The sequence below is a fragment of the Convolutriloba macropyga genome, chromosome 1 (assembly GCF_964194025.1).
Source record: "Convolutriloba macropyga chromosome 1, txConMacr16.3, whole genome shotgun sequence".
NCBI lineage: Eukaryota > Metazoa > Xenacoelomorpha > Acoela > Convolutidae > Convolutriloba > Convolutriloba macropyga.
The window spans coordinates 54,942,871-54,962,469 of record NC_134468.1 but is presented as its reverse complement, the minus strand read 5'-3'; the positions used below and the strand labels follow the sequence as shown (position 1 = coordinate 54,962,469).

The 19,599-nt window shown below is 37.4% G+C and overlaps 1 protein-coding gene and 1 long non-coding RNA gene across 4 annotated transcripts in view; one reads left to right on the top strand and one right to left on the bottom strand.

Moving 5' to 3' along the window:
• Positions 1 to 19,599, top strand: part of LOC142340425 (uncharacterized) — a 65,230-nt gene that overhangs the window by 32,392 nt on the left and 13,239 nt on the right. The window lies entirely within an intron of this gene.
• LOC142340441 (uncharacterized) lies at positions 9,279 to 18,566 on the bottom strand. 2 transcript variants are annotated; one of them, XR_012759070.1, is made up of 3 exons: positions 16,867 to 18,566; positions 11,480 to 11,871; positions 9,279 to 10,612 (listed from the first exon to the last, which is right to left on the bottom strand). It is a non-coding gene; the product is annotated as an uncharacterized LOC142340441 (long non-coding RNA). The 2 variants fall into 2 exon arrangements; XR_012759069.1 differs by having other exon boundaries at positions 9,281 to 10,760; positions 11,826 to 11,871.

Here is a 19,599-nt window from a genome sequence, read left to right as displayed (position 1 = left end):
AGGAACCTCCTCTAGGGTTTGATAACAGGCTACTGCATATTTTTTTGTGGCAATGCAATGGTTTTCAATATTTTAACATCACGAATGTTCAGCATTTTTCTGACAAGACTTGCAATTTTTTCAATTTTGTTTGACATTCACTATTTTTAATTTTTTCATTTTTTTTGTCATTTCATGAGTTCTTTCAGCCCAAAGTTTCAAGGAACCTCCTCTAGGGTTTGATAACAAGTCACTGACAAGTTTTTAGGTCATTTTTCAGGTTTCTTTAGCCTTGATTAATTGCTCTCAAACGGAGAAAATCCAGATAGAAGTTTGCCTGTCTTCTGTAAAATGTTAGATCTTTCTGGATTCTTTCTGTGAGTTGTTTAATTGCTCTTGAACGAAGTTTGTATCAATTAACTAATTCCTGTCGGTCTTTAATGCGATTTTTTGCTTGACCAATTTTTCGTCTGATGCATTTGACCTTTCGTCGTCAAAAAGGGGATAAACAGGTAGCGCCCAGCGGGAATTATTGGTGTGAAGGGCGGGCGGTTCTTAGAAATTGCCATCCACCACACACACAACCACGCCCCTCACTTCCCGCAATCCCCACGCCAAGATATAGTTTAAAATCTGATATTTTGTTTGCTGTTTGTAACTTTTTTGTCTGTAGTTTGTTGAACTAAGGGCCTCCACGGTCTTTTTTGCAACATTGTTGTGGCAATTTTTTCAGACGGTTTTAGTTGGCCTAGCCTTGCATAGCATGCATTGTTAAAAGTCAGCATTTCTCCAAAATAAGAAAGCCTTTCTAAAAGCGAAGTCTTTTTTCCTATTTCAATCTCATTCTCTTTAAAGCCTACTTGAAAGCTGATTTTTGTCATCCAAGAACTTTCGCTATGTCCGCCTTTTTTAATTTTTATTCGAGATGATTTGCCTGGCCATCTTTTAAGACACTATACTAACTTCTAAAAATAATGAAAATTTAAATTAATGGTAATGTGGTTTTCTCTACGCTTGACTAGCTATTACGTAGTATTGCCTGAGAAATTGCCCCCCCACACACACACACACAGCCACCCCCCCCCCCCCCCCACCTCACTTCCCCAATCCCCACGCCTGCACATCGTTCAGGCCATAAGGGCTCGTCAGCAAAGACCTCCCTCTCATCGGTCCCTCCTCCCCCTCCGGATCACCCCTCCCCCCATCCACGCGAGCCCACCTCACGCCCCTTCTATTAAGCTATCGCTAGCCTCACTAAACCGTGGCTAGCTACTGACGAAGACAACGGCTCGAGGGTCGATTGAGAGCAATTGGCCCGACGGTAGTCGGTTAAGTTTTTAATTGCTCTCGAACGAAACAGTTATATTAGTCCTGTGGTCTTATATAGCTGCGAAGCTGTAAGCTGATTGGATCTATTATATGGGGATCTTGGTTTTTGTTTTGTCGTCTGACGCTGTTGTTTTGTTCAGCCTTTGTTCACACAGCAAAGCTGAAAAGTCAAAGTTTTCTGAATGACTTCTTCCTCTCACTAGCGGGATTGCGCGCGTGACGTCATATTCTCACTCTATTTAGTCAAAGATATAAGGTCATTTGAATGATTAGATTTTGATCATTCTTGACTTAATTCGCTCAATAAAATGATTTTTGCTCTTTAAACTTAAGTTTAATTTGAATTAGTTTACGGTCAAAAGAAGTCATATGTGTAATAAAGGTCACTAATGAAAAGGCTGCTGCGGAATTAATTTGAATAAGCTTTATTAATATATCGCTGAATGTTTTGTACATAGCTTATTGAGTGGGGCCAGAAATTTTTCCAAATTATCTATGTATCTGTTTCTATATTATACGGCCAGACTATTTCGAAGCTATTCCGGCAATCTGTTGGGTTTGTTTTAATACTTCACTATCGCTTGATCCACCCACGCTTGACCCCGCCCCCAAATTCGATCATCCCCAAGCCCCAGTTGGCTGCTGCCGAAGCCAACGGCGTGCGGGTTGTTTGAGAGCAATTCGCCCGACGTTAGACGCTTGTGGTTTTAAACCTGTTGGTCTTTTTGCAAATTTTTTGCTTGACCGTTTTGACATTCGTAGTGACTTTTGCACCCCTGACCTTTTCGTATTGCGTGATTTAATTTTCTCTCATTCACACGTGTAAGCAGCTTAACTGAAGTTGCAGTTCACTAATAGAATTCAAATGAGAAGTGTCGACATGATAAGCCGGAAAAGTTTTAATCCAGATCTCTTAGGAACCGGAAGTAAAAATAGCGTGATCTGAGCTTACAAAGAGTTGACAATTTCTCGGTGTGTTCTTCGTCAAATTTGGACGGAGTGGGCCCATGAGCATTATTTGGTGCCGTTTATCATGAAAAAAGTGTTTCAAAAAAATATTCGCCAAACTGTTGAATCAAACAATTCAGCAATCATCCCCTAAGGTAAAACCATTAATCTAGTAAACAATTTAAACTTTTTTTAAATCCCTATCGATGAAACTGATATCAGCCAAATGTTCACAAAACTTTAAGCCTCGCTGAGTCTTAGGAATAAAAACAAAATTCAAAGAACTTCTTGATCTACGCTTGATGGGCTCTCAAATGATCCCTTTGCTCTCTTCGATACCCAACTCTCTACAATTAATATTGATCGGTCAAAATTGAGTGAACAAAAAACAAGGTGAGCATATGGGGGGGGGGGGGGGGGTTGAAATATTTTATATTACCACCCAGTTGTTATGCCACTGTTTTTTTATTTTAGTTGAATGCGCGGGGTATTTATTGATTAATGGATAAGTTATACAGATGTTATTAAGTTGATCAAAACGTTTATTCAGTCGATTCAACGTATAATTTAATGAAATGTAGTGGAAGCAGCAGGCAGTCAGCGTCTGTTCTAAATAAGGAATAAGCTCGAATCAGTTGCTGCAGGAACTTATTTGCCATTGGTAATTAATTTTGCGTAATATGTGGCAATGTACCACCACTCAAGGAAATGCAAAAGTAGAAATGTGGATGAATTATGGTAATGCTATTTTGGAACGTTTATTAGTTCAGTTACAGTCCCATTTCTATATTTGCAACTTGGTGTTTGGGCAATCTAACAACAATTCCATTTTACCCAATGCCATGATACCCAACCTGCCATTTTACCCAAGGAAATGCAAAAGTAGAAATGTGGATGAATTATGGTAATGCTATTTTGGAACGTTTATTAGTTCAGTTACAGTCCCATTTCTATATTTGCAACTTGCTGTTTGGGCAATCTAACAACAATTCCATTTTACCCAATGCCATGATACCCAACCTGCCATTTTTACCCAATACCCTATTGCTAATTACCAGAACGACTATTTAGCCAACTATATAATTAAATAGCACGTGGGACCTGATATGAAACTATCACAACCGAACATCGGATAATTGAACGAAAAGTTCAAAGAGCATTGGGTGAGTTGGCATTGGGATTAAATGTCGTGTAACCTTGCCACTTCTGTATTAGTCAATTTTTTGTTTCAAAATGCGACTACAAATTGTCCATTGGCTCTTTCCTTAATTATCTTTTCATTACAATTGAATATGTCAATTGTTTAGTTACATTTATTAATGGAGTCTCGCCATCGTAGATTTGTGCCCCAATCAAATCGTGGCTAAAAATCGTTAATTAGTTCTAAATTGTCATAATCAAAAGTTTGAGTTATTATCTGAGCCCATTCATTTAAATGCCTTCTCTTAAACGTATGGCAGATTCGGAGTTAATTTCGTTTTGTGTTGAGTCTGGGCTTAGCTGTTTCTGCTGGAATATTCCTAAAACTTGACTTGAACGTCTCCCCTCGTGAGATCTTTCACCAAAGTTTTATTGTCTCGATCTCGATTTTGTCGTCTCGAGATTTGTTGAATACTGTAGCAGGATCTCTCCTCTATTGATTCGTTCCACTCATTGCATAGATATCTGTGGCCACGTCCATCTGTCAGCCTCCCTCCCTTCTCTTAAAATTTATGAATTTCTATGTAATTTAAATACTTTTTCAGGTAAAAATTGTCAATTGCCCTCAGGTGAATATTTTAAATTGCAAATCAGAATACACTAATGGGCTAACAAGCCGCATAACAGTTTTCGTCGCGTTTGAGGGTTAACAAGGAGAATGAAGCTTTTTGATTACTATTTGACGGAATCCGTAATATTTGCATTTCGTAGATATACAGAAATTTTCCAAAAATAATAAGCGCTGTAAAACATTGTGACTATGTAAGATTGGTATGCTGTTGACCATTTGCTTTGAATTGAAGTTCGGTGCGTTATCTGCCTTTCTATGCTATACATTTTTTTTGGTATTTTTATTTTTGTTGTCTAGAAATTTTGGTCACATTTTGCTATTTTTGCATTGTGATGTTCAAAAACGTCGAACATGGGTGAAAAATTTGCATTAATTTGAAAAAGCACAACCAGGCAGTTACCCATCAGTCAGATAAATCCATTAATCAGAAACAAACGCAGAAATTTTTTAAATAATTGAAATGAAGGCCACTTTATACGAGGAGTATTTTTTCTATTCTGCTTTTTAATTGCTCTTGAACGAAGTTCATTGCAATTATTGTAAACGTGTGTCTTTTTTATGCAAAATTTTGGCTTGACCATTTTGACTTTTCGAATGACTTTTACGCCCTTGACTTTTTGCATTTCGCGCGATCTAAAATTTTATCTCAATCACAATATCAAGCAGCTGAACTCAATGGGCGGCAATTTAATACTAATAGTTAAAAAATTGCGCAGAAACTGGTGCCATTCTTCACTTTAAATCTTAATAGTGGTATATGTTAACCTCTAATGTGGTTATTTGAAGACCACTACTGAACTTCTTAGTCCCATTTAGACTCCCCTCCGTCCTCCCTCCCCCCTTCCCCCTCCGCGACTGAAGCAGGCTGCAATTGGCTAGAGCTCCCACTAGTCGTTCGAGAGCAATTCCTCCGAGGTTTATACTTTCGTAATTTCAACTGTTCTGAAATTAGTTCTGCAATCAGAGTTGATGTTTGCTTCTAAGATGTCCTGGTAATAATGATATCTCTTCATCCTATATATTAAACGCGTAAGCTCGAAAATGGGACAAAATTTTTGCATGTTTAAGGGGCGTCTCGAATAGCATGTTTAAGAGCCGCATTGGGCAGCATGGTTAAGCGAACATATCAAGACAGATCGATGATCTAAAAGGCTCACTCAAAGTAAAGGGGTGAGAACAGAGCCTGGGACAAAAGGAAGGCTGTTTGTCAGGTGCAGTTACCCCGAGGCTATGATGGCTTGAAAGTATGCTCGCCCAGAGGGAGTATTTACTGTCTTGGGTGGTACATGTTTTTTAATTGCTCCCTAATGGAGTTTGAAGTATTTATTTTAGACGTGTTTTTTGTGCAAAGTTTTAGCTTAACAGATTTTGCGCAATTCTAGAACACTCTTAGCTTTCAACTAATTTTTTCACGGTTTTCTCTTTGATTTTTGCGTGATCTCAAATGCTCTCACTCTGAAATATTTTTATTGATAAAATAAACGCGATTGTGAGAAAGGGTGATTTGTAGTGGCTATAGCTCAATTGGTACGATGGAGGACCGCTATTCAGGGTCGAGGGTTCGAACACGTGTCGAGTCCCTTCCCTTTTGTAGACATGAAAATTTCTAACCAACATCATGCCGCTTGGCGTTCGAGAGCAATTCTTGTGACACGAGTCCGTTAATGTTCCTGTGTGTGTTTGGGGGATGAAGAAGAAAAATGGTAATTCTTTTCTCTTTGTAGCGATTCTTCTTTCCTTTCTCTTGGTTGTTCTTTTTGTTTTTTATTTCAAATTTTTGAATGGTGATTTTCCCTAAAACCGGTGGATTTCCTCCGTTAGTATTGTTGGCCCCAAACGAATTATAGAGCAATCCTTTTTCGCACTTTATTTCCTTACTTTTCTTTCTTTTTTTCGTTTCTTTTTGTATCGTTTCTTTTTCCTTTCCTTAGTTCTCCCTGTGCTTTCTCTCTTTTTCTTGTGTCTTTCTCACTTTCCCGTTATTGTTCATCTTTCGTTTCTTTCTTCCGTTCTCTCTCTATCTCACTCTTTTTTCCTCACTCTTTTTCCTCTCGCTCTCTCCCTCTCTCTTTCTCCCTCTCTCTCTCTCTCTCTCTCTCTCTCTCTCTCTCTCTCTCTCTTCTCTTTCCTTCTTTCCGTTTCTCTCTCTCTCTCTCTCTCTCTTTCACTTTGGTTCCTCTGTTTTTCTCTCAAATTTAAGTATAGAGAAAACCAGTTGAGCATATAGTCCCACCCAAAACAGAATATACCAGTAGCTTCAAACCGACTGAATTGGAAAAGTCAAACAGCTGTCTCGGTCCTCCACAGGATGCCAACAGTTGAATTTTATTATAGCTGTTGACTTGCGGCTTTATTACCTTTAACCATAAAATTGCTATGAAACTAAGTTTTCAGCAGTTTGTCGTATTGTCTAATCTCCGTCTATGATATTAAATATCAGTCGCAATTGAGCACAATGCTTAACATTGCTCATATCGTAACATGTTTTAGGGGTCCTTAATCATGCAGCCTAGCATAATTGGGTTTGGTGACCCGCTTTGCCATCATATTTAAGCTTCTAATATGCACTTTTTTACCCTCTTTAGGCATGCGGTATAACAAAAACAAGAGAGTGGCAAACGCCATCGTCCAGAAATTTGCTATAGAAATACGCATGGTTAGCTCAAGTGGTGTGACCTATGGTTGTTAAACGAGGGGCATGGGTTCGAGCCGAGTCGGTGCAGAAACTTTAACTTCTTTTAAACCTTTTATTCGTGTAAATGATTTGCTTGTTATTTTTTTCTGCGGGCCTGCTAGTATTAATGATAAGCTTAGGTGAAAAAAATTGACAACCAACTGTTTCAATTATTTTGATAAAGAAAAGCAGTTTATATCATTTCTTTTGATTAAAAAAATCATAGAAGGTTTTAAAGCTCGACTTCGCAGATATTTTAATTTTTACAGAACCACGGGGACATTAAAATTAACAGACAGAAACAATAATCAGCCTGAAAATGATCGGCTTCTCAAACAAAGCCATTTATGTCGCGATGGGTCAATCGCTTCCTAAGCTAATCTCATCTACTTGATATATATATTTTTTATCAAACCTGAATGGAAAATACTTTTTATGAAAAAATGATTACCGGAACTTAGCGATGGAAAGCGTGTTTTTAAGGCTTTTTATTCGGCTTAACCAAACTAACAGATACGATTCAGGTTTAACATAATATTTACAAATTTTTTGCATCTTTTAGATCCAACCAAATTCCACTCAAATCGTTGCAATTGCGATTGAAATTGCAAATTACGGGGGAAAACTTCTGTCGCTGCATGGACTAAATAGAAACTCGTTAGGGATCCCGATAATTACTTTTGAAGGAAATGGGTAAGCATCAATGGAAACGCGAGAGAATGGATAGATGCTTTGACTTCGGGTTTTAGCAACCCAATTCTTAGTAACAATGGAGTACGTTTCGTATTATGGAGGTAATTTTTTTTATTAAGTTTTGGCAAATTTCAATTTTTTGGACAACATCTATAGAGTTGAATGGGATTTCTTTAATAACACAAACACTGTTCTTTTTCGGCGCTAGTGAAAATGGCTGACGTACCAAAATATAAAAATTTTATTGCTAGCAAATCACAATTGAGAAAATGGGAATATTGTTTTCTGATTGGTCAGCAAGTTCTCCATGTGCTCAGAAATTGCGATAAGCTGAAAGATAAAAATTATATTTGTTGGAAGGAAATTGGTCTCACGTTCGGTTGTGATAGATTCATATCAAGTCCCACGGGCCGCTGAGGCATGGCCATGGCCCGCTAGGCATGGTCAGATGCTGTAAAAAATCTATAATCTGGCATTAGGCTATATCAAATTGAGACTAATTGAAAGCATAAAGGTACAGTGTTTTAAATTGCAGCCAATCACATTCGTTAAGATTTCTACATTTTGGTACGTCTATTTAAGATGTCACCTCTTTTTCATGTCAAAGAAGATAGTTTGGTTTAGAGCGTATTTACTTTAGTTTTTTCTCCTAGTTTTTTTTTGTTTTTAGCGTTTCACAACATTTGACATGCTAATGCTGCAATCTAATAGCCGTGAAAATTTTTGAAATCGCCGTGCTCATTAAAACTTTGGACCATTGTCAAAATTTGCGAATGACCGGAACAAATGAAAAATAGTTTTTATTAATAGCCGGACAGCGATAGCTGGGGCTATAATTGGCCTTCTCTTGGTTTTTTTTTATTTCGTTGTCGCGATTTTTGTTACGACCATATGACGTCACAACCACTTCAAATCTGCTTTTTGTTCCTTCGTTCATGGAATTTCAACTAGAGTGCGTGCGTGACGTCATTTTTCGCTCTTAGTGGAGCGAGTTTTTTCATTCGCGGGATTAAATTTTTGGTCACACTTGACTTACCTCACTCTCAAAAATGACTTCTCACTTTGAAATTCACTTTTATTTACTTTAATTCAAAGAGATAAGATCAAATGGGTGTGTGTGTCACTCTAAATGAAGGTTATTTGAGAGCAGCTAGTAGAAGCAGCAAAAGCTTAAACAGATTTTTAATCAAAATATAAAATATCAGCCTTCAATGAAAAGACGAATTTTCGGTCTTTTTTTACTGTTTTTTTAGACTGCAGATCTACGAAGCTATTGCGGCTATTTTCTGGCAATCTGCCAGCTATGCTTTTGTTTAATGTTTTATTGGCCCCGAAATCATAGGGGGGTTGTGATTGGAATCTGGATCTCTTCTGTTTTGTACGCGCCCAGTTACATATTATATGTTTTTATATAGCACTTTACGATGTGAAAAAGCACGTGCGCCGGGGGGGGGGGGGGGGGGGGGGCAAAACGGAATAGATCCGAGTTTCTTCATAGGTTTGTACTAACCAAAGGTAAAGATTGGGTTTCCTATCGTTTTTTTGTCTTTAATTGCTCCCGAGCGTTGTTGGAAGCAATTGTTGTAAACATGTGTCTTTCGTTTGCAAAATTCTCTTTGGACCGTTTTTACTTGGGTGACTTTTTCACGCTTGACTTCTTGATTTTTGAGCGTGCATTAAGTGCTCTTAGAGCCTTTCAGCTTACTAGTCTCCAAGTAATAGATTCACAGAAACTGTTTTGGAGACTAATACTTAGTGTGAAGGGTGGTTCTTAGAAATTGCCCCCCCCCCCCTCACACACACAACCACCACACCCCCCTCACTTCCCATCCCAATCCACACCCCTGCGCATCGTTCAGGCCGTAAAGGCCCGTCAGCAAAGACACCCTCCCATCGTTGCCCCCTCCCCCTCCGATTCACTAAAATGTTACAGGACTTATTTAAAATTTTTATAAGATATAGAATTTAAAATCAGAATTTTGGTTTGCAACTTTTTTGTCTATAGTTTGTTGAACTAAGTTTGTAGAACTCCACGTTCTATTTTGCGACATTGCTGTGGCAATTTTTTAAACGGTTATAGTTGACCTAGCCTGGCATTGTTAAAAGTCAGCATTTCTCCAAAATAAGAAAGCCTTTCTATAAGCTAAGCGTTATTTTCCTATTTAGTATTCAGCTGATCTTCATCTAATTGTCGGCAATTGGGCTATTGACAGTATTATTATCCATTTAAGTCCTAAGAGCCTATCTCCATAAACAAAATATTTGAATAATTGGCGAACCAATCAGATCTTCAAAATAAAACGCGAGAATAGGCCCAAACAATCGGGTGTTCAAAAGATGACTAGGTAATTGGCCCGATCTTGTCTTCAGAAGGCCTAGTTTAAATAATAAAGCCACACTCAGGTGTTTAGTATGATAAGGCTCGACTCGTAGGTTTGTTCTGGATATCATTTTATCTAGCTTTTTCGCGTTGCATAGTATTTATTTCACCTAGCTCAACGCCACATATAATTGGGGGCATTTTCAAATGCAATAGCTGCATTATCTATTTGGCAAGTTTTCGTCTGGGTTTTTGATACCGGTAACAAGTTGCTACTCGTAAAAGTGTTGTACAAGGCTAGGACATTGTAAACTTGAATGCTAAAAAACTTGGATTATTAAAGCGTATTAAAACTGATCAAAGTGTTCTTCATTTTCGAAATAGATGGATAATTCACTTACAAAGTTTTAAAAAATCGCCGTGGAGAAAGGGTGACCTGCAATATTTTTTATCAATTCGCTGAACACAAATGGTATTTATTAGTAGCAGTCCTAATCTGAGCGGGCTAACATTACCATCCTTGTACTGAAAGCGGGTACACTGTTCTCGAATGGTGAATTATATGTGCGTGTCATTGGCAATTTGAATTTAAAGGTAGATAATTCGGCATTTGTATGATCATCGATATCATTCTATTTACAGCTTTATGGATAGGTTTTTTAAATCTCTCATTCTGTAAATATCTCTTTCCTGCTTTTGTGTAAAGCTGACTTCCATCCGATTTCTCCATACAGTCAATTTTGTTCGGTGTGGTGCTGTTTCTCCCACCAATTTTGAGCCCTATAACTTCTAGAAGTCACGGTTCGGTGACACTCCTAATTGGCGTATCTTCTTTTTGATCGATATTATTTCGGTGTATTTGAAGCCAGGATATAAAAGTCAATGGCGTAAGTGAAAACTACACCCGTTAACAAAGGTAGACGTTCAATTAGCAAAATTACGTAGAAATATGGCTGTTTTTGAAGGGCATTTTCAGTAACATTCTGAACTCGTTGTCTCTGTTTTATATAAACTGCAAATCGATAGAATTTCAATTGCTCTAAATTCTAGAAAAATAACAAACATACTTACGGAGAAAATCCAGATAGAAGTTTCCCCCGTCTTATGTAAAATGTTGAGATCTATCTGGATTTTTTCTGTGAGTTGTTTAATTGCTCTCAAACGAAATTTGTAGCGATTTTGCGTCGGACTCATTTGACTTTTCGTCTTCAAAAGAGGGATTAACAGTTAGCGCTCGGAGGGCATTAAGTTCTCTTAGAGCCCTAAGCCTTACTTTGCGCTCAGAATGCGATTCACCAAAACTGTTTTGAGAAAATTTTGTAGTTTGAAGCGTTGTTCTTAATCTTAAAAATTAGGCCCCTCAGTCACCCCACCCTTTCCCCCTCAATACTTCCATTGTTCACCCTTCGCCACCTGTCGATTTGAACCCCCTTTCATCTAGCCTTCCCAAACCTACCCCCATTGCTTTACCCCAGCCCCCTCCCCACAACGCTTGCCCCCCTCCCCCCACACACCACACACATACTACCAAAGCAAAGCCAACCTCTCGCCAGTCGTTCAAGAGCAATTTGCCCGACGTTAGTAGGTTATGTTTTGTTATTTTTGCTATAATTTAGTTCAGTGAACATTTTATCGATCTGAAGTGTATTCATACCAAATTGAACACAAACGCATTTCGGAATCTTACTGAAAATACGCTTCGAAAGCAGTCAGATAACTAAGTAATTTTGCTTTTTCAACATTTACTTTTGTTAATTGGTGTAACTGTTTTGGTCTAATTGCTGAAAGAATTTGAGAGATAAGAGAATGTTCATGCCACATTTTTGAGCGAAGAATAAAGTGTGAAGAAAATTTTTGCTAAGCGAGCAGATTTTGCTGTTCGTCTGTGGCATTTTCTAAGCAGTATTTTTCTTTCAGCTTAAAACATTTCTGTCCAAATAGTTATCATTAGAATTTCACCTCGGGGATTTTTGACAATTTTAGCCATTTATAAGACTTTACGATACAATATCGAGCTGTTTTTTTTGTAATCATTTCGCGTTCTCAGACGCTTTGTTTGAACTGTTCAAATTTTGTGCAATTTACGTTAAGTGTTTATTGGTTGCACTTACTGGTTCTCGCTGATAGGCTGATCACTTCGTGCAGCATATATCATTTCTGAAATAATTTTAAGTGCAAAAATTGATTTAATTTGATCGAAAATTGATCCCTTTTTTCCTCTTCTTTTTTGAGTTAAGTTTTCTGATTACCAGGTTATTTAGGAATATTTATTGTTATTAAGAGGAGGCAGTGCAATGTTTGATGGGCCAGGTCTAACTTAAGTTTATTTTTTTTTACTTTTAAATGCACTTTGTCTGTTTGCTTATCCATATTTAGTTTTCTTCTGTTTGTTGGACAGTCACTGGCCAAACAAACAAGAGTTGCAAGGTCTTGAAGGAACATATAATACATCGTGAATTATTGAAAAATATCCGCAATAGAAAAGCAGAATCAAAAATCATTTACATTTTTCAAGAAGTCGTATTATATGTTCTTTCAAGATCTTGCAACTCTGTTTGTTTGGTCAGTGACTGTCCATTAAACAGAAAAATATATATGGAAAAGCAAAATGCATTTAAAAGCAAAACAAAAATTTTGCTAATATTAGTAATCCATGTATAATCCCATTAAGAAATAGCAGTCTGGCTACCTACAATTTTCAATCGAAATAGCGTCCACTATCTGGTTTGTTTTTAATCTATTTAGTTGTTCTGCAAAATATCATTAAATTTGGTCGTGAGAAAAGATGTCTCAACTGCCTTCAAATTGACTCTTCAAATAAGCTTGCATATTTGCCCTAATTGTTTTGGTTTGATTGTTTTGTTACGTACAATTTTTAAGTAGTACAAAAAGTTAGGACAATAAACATTTTCTCTGCAGTTGTTGTGAACCGTCCTCTAGGAGACTAATTAAAGTGTTAACAGCCCTGCACAGCAATTTAGCGCTGTATGGCTCTGCGCGGGTCTCTCGGCAAACAGTCAGAGGAAAACGCGACCAGAAAAAAGATAACCTACAGACTATTGACGCTTAGAACATATTAATCAAACAATGGCAGACCCTATTATTGGTCTGCTTGCTCTCAAATTGCTGGCGAGTTTGGCTTTGGTGTTTGCTAACTTAAGCGAAGTGGTAATAACCTGTCTTGAGTTAATGAGGAAAAAAATGTGGGCGTTGTCCAAATTTATAGTTGCCAACTGCGCACCAGAAATTTAACCTCAGCTGTTCAGGGGAATCGTGTACTCCTTAAAGCCTTGTAAGGCTCCTAGAAAACTCTACAGCAATTTCCCCGTTGTCACTTCTTTGAGGACGATTAGTGAATTCGGTTAGACAAAGAAACAATCAAGCGAAAAGGACAACTTGGCCTTAAAAGTACTTGAGCAAAGTACCATATGTGGGCGTTACTGTGAAAATACTTGACGGCGACAGATATAACGCTTAGAAAGATGTAGAATAAACTCGTATCTGCTTTGCCTTGGCTTTTTTCTTGACTTCAAATAACTGAATTTTGCGTGCATAATTTTGCGTCAATGAAAAGCATTTATTGTTTGTTAACTGAGTACCTGGAAAATTCGTTTTAAAAAGTCCGCAGTTTTGAAACTGCAATAAATAATTGATTGCTGCAAATTGTCTTGCGAGTAATTTAAGGGGTTTTTATTATACATCGTACTCCAATTTTTATTATAAATGTTATTTTACATAATCGTTGTTATAATAGTTGAACTGCTCAACATTTATTCATTTCACTTGCCTTTTCTTTGATTTTTAAAATTGTTTTTATTTGCTCTCAACAAAATTTGTGGAAATTGTATTAGTCCTGTGGTCTTTGTGAGATTTTTCTGTCGACCGAATTCTCGTCGGACCCTTTTAACTTTTCGTCCCCTAAAACGAAATAAACAGGTAAATCACGAAGGGCATTAAGTGGCTGAGCAGCTCTCTTAGGGCCTTACTAGTCTCTAAGTATGTGATTCACGAAACGGTTTTGAGGAGACAATTTTAAGGTGTAAAGGGTGGTTCCCAATCTTGAATGTTTTTACCAAACCCTCCCACCCCCTCAGTCCCCCCCCCCCCCCCCCCCAACAATCACCCGTGCACCCTCCTCCACCTGGCGATTTGGACCACCCTCGAGTCCAGTTCTCCCTCTCCGCCCCTCCCAACGCTTGGGCTCATCTGCTCACCCCCTTCTAGGCAACCGCTCAACGGTTGTGTTAGATCAATTCGCCCGACGTTACTCGATTGTGTTTTGACATGTAGTCAAATTTGTAACACTTTTTCGGTATACTTAAATACAAAACGACAAAAGTTTGCCACGGTTTTTCCATAAACATTTTTCTACAGTTGGTTCTCGTCAGGTTTTTTTTCGTGATGCATCTTTGTTTCGGCGCAAAATATTGGTAAAAATGTGTTGAAGAGACTCTCAGGCTCATGCATGCTGTACATGAAGCTGACAAAAAAATGACATGGATTTTAGTGAATGACAAAACTGGTTAAAATGCACGTTTCAGATAAGCTCTAAGAATTGTTTGAAGTAGATCATGAAGTTGGTGATACCGGCTATTTTGTTGAAGTAATTCTCAACAAATATTGTTAAATTGCTCTTAAGCAAAGTTTCCAGCAATTATTTTGATTTTTTTGATCGATTTATCCTCTGACCATTTAACATTTTAACCTCAAGAGTGGGATAAACTGCTTAAAAAACCTGAGGGCATTAAGTGTGCTCACAGCTCTTTGAGCTCCATTTCTCAAAGTATACAATTCGCCAAAACTGTTGAGGTAAATTTTCATGATTTGGAGGCAATTTTGAGAAGTTTGGACACCACATCAGGCTGCTAATAAGTTTGTTTGCCTGTTTTCATTGAAGTGTTCAAGACATCGCGTTAAAGTGTAAGAAAAGTGAGTTCTAGCAAGCCAAATTAATATCTTAAAGCATTAGATGCAGTTAAATTAGTTGTTAGGTTTTGAGTTGCAATGAGACAACCATGAACAAGCTTTAAATAGTGATGAGACAAGCCTTAACCTATGCAGTACCAACTTCAATGAACGTCTTTGATCCTGCCGTTTGGAAAAGAAATCTAACAAATTCGATTACCAAAAATATGTTTCGTTAATGTTCTGAACTTCGTTTAATAATGGGGAAAGATTGAGCTATAAGAATAAGAGAACATTTTCAATACCTGATGCACAGTAGATTTTCGATACCTGATGAATAGAAATCTTTTTTTCGTAAGCACCGCACTTATATTGAATTTTCTCACTGATCGGCTAAAGAAAAGAATAGTAGAAAATACGGAATCTGAGTGGATCCAACTTAAGAGGGGAGTTCCACAAGGTACCACTTTAGGTTCTCTAGTTTTTAACATCTATGTCATTAATAAAAAAAACAATCTCCGAAAACTGCACACTAGTGCAGTACGCACATGACACTTCTTTGTTTTGCGCTAGTACCAGCCCATCAGAAGCAAATCAATTACTTCAAATTTGTTTAACGGAGATAACTCATTATGAACAGCACTCACTCACGCTTAATGAAGCTAAAACAGTATATAATTTGCTGTAAAAAGCATCTAATAAAAAACTAAAGGAGATTTTTTAAATAAGGTCGCTTAATATCTGTGCTAAACGTTCAGTCAAGTAAATTTGAGTTTACTGACAAAATTCTATGCAGAAAAGGAGATCAAAAATATTTTGAGAAATGGCCTGTGGTATGAAAACTGTATTCAATTATAACTCCTATTCCCGATAAATCAAAACTGCTGTTACTCAATGCTCTAGTAATTAGCCACCTGCACTACTCTTCAGCTCTTGTAAACAAAATAACTAATTATAACATCCTTCCAATCAAACTCGTCCTAGACAACAAATTAACTTTCTTCTTTGGAAACTTTAAAATAATAGGCTACCAGTATATATAGACAACAGCTATCCCACTATGAAACTACAGGTGAATCAGAAGAACAAAACCTAGTTCTGCAACCTCAACTATAAAACTTCATTACTTGAAGATGGTTTCTTTAATCGGGGTTGCAAACTTGGAATCTAATTCACAAGTCAGATTTTGGAGGACAATAGAAAACTTTTAGCAATGAAAAATCACATCAACGCAAAGAATTTTCCTAATTTCTTCTTAATTGATTTTCTTATTTGCTTTCTCTTAATTGCTTAAAACATTTTTTCTTAATTGCTTTCAAAAAGGATCCCACAGTCGCCATGTACTCCAATGTGTCCTGGATTGATTTGAGGTTCAATATTAGCTGTTGATTTAATATTAAAATTTTGCATAATATTTATCGATGCATGTAATCTTAAACTGTTTTTTTTGTTAGTTGTAATAATATGATTGGTAAAAACACTATCAAAATCTGAATTCAGTGCTTTTTTTTTAGATCAGTGCATCATTTTATATTATATCTCATAATGCTTCTATTCAAAAACAGATGTTTTGGTGTTGAATTTGAAAGAAATATAAAGCGATTAATTGTTCCTGTATAAAATTTTCATGTATAAAATGAAAGATAGATTTGTTCTAGAGAGTTTTTTAGTTTTATTCGACAAAAGTTTCATTTAGAATTTTAAAAGTCAAAAATTTGGTTTTAGTTGATGAAGTTTCAATTTACTAAGTGGCTTCGCAAAAAGTTGCCTGACTTTCCGAACATGCCACCAAAGACGGTACAAAAGTTTCACTCGTAGGAAACTGCGTAAATTGTAGTTTTGAAGTTGATTTGTTCGCGGATTAAAGACAAACTGAAGCCACAGTGTTGCACTAGGTACTTTAAGCTTCTAAGAAGGCGCAACTCAAAATTGGAGAATTGATAGTGGAAATATCACTTTCTTCCTTGCTTGGAAAACAATTGATTGCTAAATAAGCTATTTTTGAACTTAGTAATGCTCAACGAACTGGTTTTTGTACTTAAAATTTGCCAATTTTGCAGACAAAAAAAAACAAAAAGGCTTTAAGCAATAAAACTCGCGAAAAGAGTCATTGCTTTTAGTTTAAATGTCTTTAGTTAGAAAAAACTATGTGCAGGCATGTATTGTAATGCGAGAGAATGAACACGTGAAGAAAAAGGTACAATGAAAATGAACATGTAGTAGTAAAAGCGTAAGTTTTTGGCTGACCTTTCGTTTAATTGCCCTGTCGCTCTCTCGCAATGAGTTGCAATCTGTTGTCTGTGTCCATATTTGACTTGAGCATCTTGTGTCTGCGTTCCTATCCAGGTAGAGTAATCATTTTGTCTTGCGCTATCTCGCTGGAATAATTGCTCTCCAGTTTATGTTCGCTGCAATGTAGTGAGTGGAGTGGTGGCAGTTGAATATCGAATTTGCAGAGTATCCGCTGTCGCTCCTCGCCGCTGTTTTTGAAATTAGATAACCGCTGACTGAGTACGAAGCTGTAATTAAGAGTAATGATAACAAAGCGCCATAATGCCTTTCTATGTATGTGTGTGTGTCTGATAACGTCTCAGTTCACATGATTTCGGGGGCTCAGTTCATATGATTTCGGGGGCCAATCACCTAGACAATCATTCCCTTTCCTCGTTCTCTCTCTCTCTCTCTCTCTCTCTCTCTCTCTCTCTCTCTCTCTCGGTTGCTGGCCATTGTTGTAATTGTACGTGTGATTTGTATTTATTACAAATGGGCTCTCTCTCTCTCCATTTGCTCACTGCACTCTGGTTAGTCCGGTTAAAATGTTGTCTCTTCTTTTCATTTTGTATTCCCCTATTTATTTTCTTTCCATGCACACATGCTTGCAATACAGTGCATGCGCCGCGTAAGAACAAGTGAGGAAATGAGCTAGTAGGTAAGCGATTCAGTTCTCTATTAGAGCAAATATTCCTTCGTTCTCTTAGTTAGTTTCTCTAGCTGTTTCTTAGCTAGCTCGCTCAATTTTCTTCACCTCTATAGCTTGTTCCTCCGTTCTCTTTCCACCGCTCGCTTCGATTTGCCGATTTTGGTATTGTGAATTTCTTCAAGTTTTCAGTTGATGGTGGTGGTGGTGGTGGTGGTGGTGGTGGTGGTGGTGGTTGTACAATAGGAGTGTATTGTAGACAAATCCCTATTGCATTTGTCCACTCAGCTATTCTCTCTAAATATCACGCGCTCCCAATGTTGGCGCCGAGTTGAACAAAAGCAGGCCTCGTTTTCCCTTTATTCCCTAAGTTGTAATTAAATGCCTGCTATTCCACTTCCATAATAATAAATATCCCGGTCGCCTGTCGTCCGCGTTTGCTGGTCGCACTGAACTAGTTCGCCTCTTCTAAGCCAACAACCAACCAATTATCTGAACTGCTCTGCCATCAATATCCTCCACACAATCTTTTCTCTCAGTCAAATAGCATTCAAATAGTCCCAGCAATGTTATTTGTAGTTTGAAATGAATACTCGAGGGTCTTCGGGTTACTGCTGCAAAGCAACCTTGAAGTTTCGAATTGTGAATTAAGATTTGGTGGGTAAATGCCTCCTTGGTATAAGTTAATACACGCTGCAACAAAGTAGTTCATTTGAGCCAATCTTTAGCTCAATAAATGCAACGCGAGCGAGAATTCTTAACAGCTCGAAGGCCACTTCTGTGAAATATTCTCAAATTAATCATCAAATTTGAAGTTTGCTCAATACTGGAGGTCAACAAGAGTGTAATGTGTTGTAAACTCTTTAGTTCACAATTGAGGCGTAATAATTTTCCAGGCAGTTTTGCTTCACTGCTACCATTCTATCAATACCACTCCAAATACCACGCAACTACTCTTTATCATTATTGTTTTCATGCAACGATCGGCAGAGCATCTATCAACTAAATGGCACAATGTTAAACGTACTTGGTGTCGTTGAGCTCTCAAATGCACCACTAGAGCGCTTAATATTTAATTTTGTTCTCAAAATTATGGTTCAACTGACTTACCAATATTTGCTTAGTGGTTGCTTTGACTGTTGGTTGTCTTTTAAGCAGTACAAAATAAGATGTAGTCGCCGAGCAAGGCTTTCAATTATTGCTACTGCGCGATTTTTTACTACAAATGCAGTAGACCAATCAAATTTTGAAGGAAAGCGCGCGCGTTCTCAGTTTTTATGCATTTTGACTGTTGAAATTAATCTACGTAATACAGTAGTAATCGATGTTTGTGCGCGTGTGCCTAGAACTGGTCTAAAATCTAAAAACTACGGACGACCTTTCGAAAGGAGAATTTTTAAATCGTGGTCTTGTGACGTTAGTAGAGCTTAAGGCACCACGACGTGGCGTGGTGAAAGATATCTTTGTACTGCTGCTCCACATCCTGTTTTTGTGCTGTTCTATTTTGAGATGAATTTCTTTTTATGGCATTGAATAGAAAAGGAACACATGGTGGGAAATGGTTTGAAAAATAGCTGAACAAATCTGGCGCTGTGTTTGTCAAAGGGGAGGGGGCTCATGTTATTATCATGTGTTGAATTCCTTAGTTTCACCAAAAGGAAAACGAAAAGTTGTCATTCCATAAGCTAATATGAAGCGTGAACAAAAAAGATCGGTTATTGATCAAATAGGGTTCGGTTCTGATTTTCATGTTAATTATTCCGAAGATTTATGCCCAATTTGTATTTATAGTCCTAATTATTAATGGTAAAGCTTTCCACTGATTTTTGTCATTTGCATTTTTTAATTTGAATAAATTTTCATTAAGTAGCTGAGGCAATGAAAATTGCGGCTCAAATTTCCTCTACGCCTGAAGAGCCCCTCGAATACTTAAAACACAATTTGCGCGACTCTTTCAAGCCTCATGTTTACCAAATGAACACTATCATGCTGAAGTGAGACGTTTTGCAATTTTAATGTTTGATTTTGTTTCCAAACGGTGCGCAACATTTGCGGAAACAAAA